Consider the following 5,124-nt stretch of genomic DNA (forward strand, 5'->3'; position numbering starts at 1 on the left):
GTGTTTGGGGGCAGGAGTGGGGGGGGGGGCTATGGGAGGGTGCCAGTGGGGATAGGGGTATAAGGATGACTAAGATCATTTGAGCTGCTCTGTATGAAATACAAAAAATGCTGGGGAGAGAAAAAACAACCTACAGAATGACTGATAAAAGGATACAGACAGGTGGTGTATTATATGTAAGCCAAATTTTATGGACTTTAATATTTAGGAAGTCCTTCAGGCCTACACTTTGCCCCTGAACAAGAGTAGTTTTATGTCTTCCCTGTCTTGACAAACACTTCCAACCCTCCTGGAATGTAGAGGCTGCCCTGCTATGATGAACCCTCTCACATCCACTGTCCAGTCTCCTGACCAGTTGCTGAATCATAGGGACATTGAATTCTCTGTCCTGAGATACAGAGAAAGGAAGGGTCTGCTTCCAGTATCACCTCTCTTGACACTAAACCCCATTCCCCAATGTATATCGACTCAGAACCCTAGTCACCTCCTGTGCCACTCTGTCATAGGCATGCTTGTACTTACTTCCTGGAATAGAAAATTACCTTCTCTATTTCTCACTTCCTTCAAAATTCGAAAGAAAAAAGAAACCGCATGTTTAATGCCAGAGTGTCCTTAAGTCAATTAGATTCAAGGATCTTTCCTCCTGGGCTTAGTAAGAAATCTAATGGAAAAAAAATGCAAGTTCTTCTTGGAGATAAAGACCTGATGTGACGTATTCAACTCCTTCATGACCTATCTTGGACAAATGTCTTCATCTGTAAACTGAGCTTAATTATTATGAAAATTAAAACTATGGTACAAGAAAAAGTATCCAATACAGGATTACTGCTGAATACTTGTTCTTCATATTGCATTCTATGAGAGCTTTGGAGGTCTAAAAGTAGCTTAAGTTCTCAGAGACAAAGGGTCTTGGGAAGAAAAAGAAAGTCATTAAAAAAAGATATTTGCCTCCTAGTATAGTTCTGTCAATTTCAACAACATCCCCCAAATGGGCCCAAAAGATAAAATCCAAATACCCAGGAGTGATGCCTCCAAATTAAACCATGTACCCACCCCAACCTTATGGCCCTCTAGGTCTGAATGCAAGGTCTTTCTTCCTAGCCAAAGAAATGTGTCAAGGCAGGCTGTTTACTGTTAACAGTGTCAGAGGTTTGAGGTAATAGAAGCTCATTTCTTGCTCATGCCACAGCACAGTTCTGTCCAGGGATAATGCTTCAATGGACAGCAGTTCAGGACCCAGGCACTTCCAGGGTATCTTAGGCATATAGATCAACAAAAAGAAGGGAGTGCAGAAGATGCTGTAGGCTCTCCTAGGGAATCAAGCTTCCGGATGGGGTGGCATTCCTTTGCCTCTCATCCCACTATAAGGGAGAATAGAAAATGTAGCCTACTGGGTTTCCCAGTGGGAAAAAGAGATTTGATGAACACAGAGAATGGATAGACAGCCATAAGTCCTGGGGAACAAACATGTTTCTTGGGATGCAAATGATTTTGCTGTTGAGTAACTGAAAGCAGTTCAAAAATAAATGTCTCAGTATAGAAAAATACAAAAGCAATGAAAAGAAGGAAAAAAGAATCACATGGTGCCGAGGCTGCAAATTAATGACTACAGAGTCATGAGTTCTGTCTTCTGGTTAGTGTTAATTATCAACTTGACAGGATCTAGAGTCACCTGGGAGATGGGCCTCTACACATGCCTGTGAGAGATTATCTTGATTACATCAATCAATGGGAGAAGGCCCACCTTAATTGTGGGTGGTATTATTTCCTGGACTGTATAAAATGGAGAAAGCAAGCTGGCCACTAGCATGCATCTCTTCTCCCTGACTGTGGGTGAGATGTGACCAGTTGCTTCAAGCTCCTGCTGCCTTGACTTCCCACTATGATGGACTGTACTCTGAACTGTGAGTTAGAACAAAGAAGCCCTTTCTCCCTTAATTGCTTTTGTCAGAGTATTTTATCACAGCAACAGGAAAAGAAACAAAGACAGGGTCCTATGTGCCACTACACTCTGAGACTTTCCACGGCATGGGAGCATGGCTCTTCCTACATTTTATAATGTAAATTTTAATTCTTTTATGTTCATTCTGATAGAGAGTGATAAGTATCCTGTAAATATGTAGTTTTATGTCACTGTTAAGTAAATGTTCATTCGGACAGAATCGTCTTGGAAAGGGTTAACTAAAATTGCAAATCTAAGTTAAACTCAAAGGAAAAAACTTACAAATGGCACATCTTGCATCAACCACCTCATATTTAACTAAATCTTCTTCAAATATAAATGCTATTGCAAAGATTATAAAGCCAATTGAAGACTCTTCACTATATGAAATTTTAGGCTTCGTTGTCAATCAAGCTAGATTCAAATTCTATATATAAATACAAAGTTTCCCTGTGTTAAGTGCTGCTGTTTCATATAGTGATAACTTTCTTTGACCCTGTATCCTCTTTCATTCACTGTCTCATTCCCTGCTCTCCTCTGAAGCAAAACTTCTCCAAAGAGCCACCTCTCTCACCTTTTCTCCTCTACTTTCCTCCTTCCTCATAAAAGCAAATCTTGGTGAGATCACCTAGACATCACACTTCCAACTCAATAGCTAATTTTTGGCCCTCTTCTTGCTTGACAACCACTCACTTCTGGAAATGTTGCCAGCAAGGACACCACATTGTCTTGGCTCTTCTTTGATGATTTGTCCTGATTTTTTTTTCTTCTAAATATTGGTGCACCCCAGGTCTTAAGCCTTTTTTTCTAGTTTATCAGCTAGCCATCACTATCCATGTGATAACATCTACTCCCATAGCATTAAATCATGTAGCTATGGTATGGATGCTGTAGAAGCTTAATCTCCATCGCAATGGCATTGGGTGGTGGGGTCTTGGAAAGGTATTTACGTCACAAGGGCTCCACCCTTAAGAATGGATTCATGCCACTAATCAAAGAGCTTTTTGCTCTTTCTTGCCTTTCTTTTTTCTTCCATGTGAAAACACAGCAAGAAGGTCCTCATTAGATGCCAACACCTTGATTCTGAACTCCCAGCCTGCAAACTGTGAGGAGAAAATTTGTATTAAATTACCCAATCTATGGCGCTGGTGCTGTAACAACAACACAAAGTGAACACCTGCACAATCACCAGGAGATGTTTACAGTCTTTGAACTCAGACTTATAGCTAGGTCTCTTCAGATGTTCAGTTCGTGGAAATTTCACTCATACCAAAACAAAACTCCAGATTCCCCACCTTCCCTAAACCTGCAACTCCTTAAAACTTCCCCATCCAAGTATATTCCTAGAAAAGGGAGACTACACAAAAATGCCCTGAGTAGTCATAAATCCCATTCCCACTGATGGGCCTTATCAAAGCATTGTTAGCCACTGGGCCTTAACTATGGTTCCAAAACTAAGGCCCTGGAACATACTATCCCCCAGCTATAAAGCAATTGCTATTCTGAAAACAGGCCCTTCAGCCCTTACCAGGCCCCAGGCCCTTTACAGATACCAAGTCACACAACTCTATCCTCAAATATGTAAACTCACCAGCCATTTGAATCAGTGTCTTTCCTGTGCTGATTCCTGCTGGTCAGATTCCACCCCTCATTGATTAATGAAAGGTCAGATATTGGGCTACAGAGATGGCTCAGTAGTGAAGAACACTAACTGCTCTTGCAGAGGACCCAGGTTCAAGTCCCAGTATGCACATGGTAGCTAACTATTGTCCGTAACTCCAGATCCAGGGGATCCAACGCCCTCTTCTGATCTTCACAGGCACTGCACTGTGAAACACAGATGCACTTATATACATGCAGGCAACACACTCATACACATAAAATGAAAATAAAAGTAATAGGGCTGGGAATACTGCTTCCTGATCCTTTTCATCCAGACCAAGATAGTGCCTTCTCTGGGCCCCAGGAGCACGGCTTCTAGGCCTGGCCCCACACTCACCTCCCCCTGCTTCCCTGGGCCTGCACTCCCCCACCTCACCCCCACCCCCCACCTCTCTCCTACCCCCAGGCCTCTCTCCAGGGAGCACTGCTTCTGGACCTGGACCACCCTCACCTTCCTGTTTTTCCCTGGGCCTACACTACCTGCCAACCTCTTTCTAGGACATGAGAGCTGACCTTTCCTCTTCCTGATCCTTTGCATCCAGACCAACCTAGCTCCTCAGTGCAGTCCCCAGGAGTCCTTGGGGCCTCTTCCCACCCCATCTGCCTTTGCATCTCTGGGTGGCACGGCCACCAGCTGCCCTAGACCAGCATCTTTTCTGGGCCAGGCTCACAGGCCAGTCCAACCCCAAATTCCTGAGGCCAAAATCATTCCTGGAGGGATCCAGACGTTGGGAGAAAGACTGAAATCATCTGGCCCTCATCTGAATTGGGCCTCTGTGGGAGCTCCTGAAGACAAAATCAATCCGGCCACTCCAATATAAAATCAAAAGAGAGAACTGGAAGCTTAGAAGAACCAGCTTTTCATGCTCAAAACGTAAACCACAAAGACAGATAAAGTTCACAAAAAGAAGCAGACAAAACTTGAAGGCCTGAGTCTCACACAAGAATCAGAAACTACAAAAGAAATTCAAATGTCAAAGTCACAGAGAAAAAATAATAACACAAAAAGTCAAAATAACATATCCGCAACAAATACCATTAGTCCTCTAGAGGAGCACAATGACAACCCCTTAGAGATAATGCAGGACATGGAACTCAAAAGAACAATTATAAACATGACAAAAGAATTCAGTGAATTTAAAGAACACAAAAAGAAATCAAAGAACTGAAGGAAGATAGGGATAAACTTCTGAAGGAATTCAGAAAAGAGTTAGAAATATTGAAGAATACTCAGGCTGAAATGAAGAAAGAAGTGAAACACTCAGTAAGCCAACTAGAAATGACAGGAGAAAGCCTCAACAACAGGATGAATGAAATGGAAAGCAGAGCATCAAGACTGGAAGATAAAGTGGACGAACTAGATCACTCAAGCAAAGATTGTGAAAAATTTAAGAAACAGCAAGAATGGAATATGCAGGGAACTGTGTGACACCATAAAAAGAACAAACTTACGAATCATAGGTATACAGGAAGGAGAAGAATCCCAAGATAATGGCATGGACCAGATCTGCAACACAATT

The 5,124-nt window shown here is 42.4% G+C and overlaps 1 protein-coding gene across 1 annotated transcript in view; it reads right to left on the reverse strand.

Moving 5' to 3' along the window:
* The window catches only part of Srd5a2 (steroid 5 alpha-reductase 2), a 79,332-nt gene that overhangs the window by 34,265 nt on the left and 39,943 nt on the right, over window positions 1-5,124 (reverse strand). The gene's annotated exons all lie outside the window — the stretch shown is intronic.

Source organism: Nannospalax galili, unplaced genomic scaffold (assembly GCF_000622305.1).
Source record: "Nannospalax galili isolate Female #2095 unplaced genomic scaffold, S.galili_v1.0 scaffold1331, whole genome shotgun sequence".
Lineage (NCBI taxonomy): Eukaryota > Metazoa > Chordata > Mammalia > Rodentia > Spalacidae > Nannospalax > Nannospalax galili.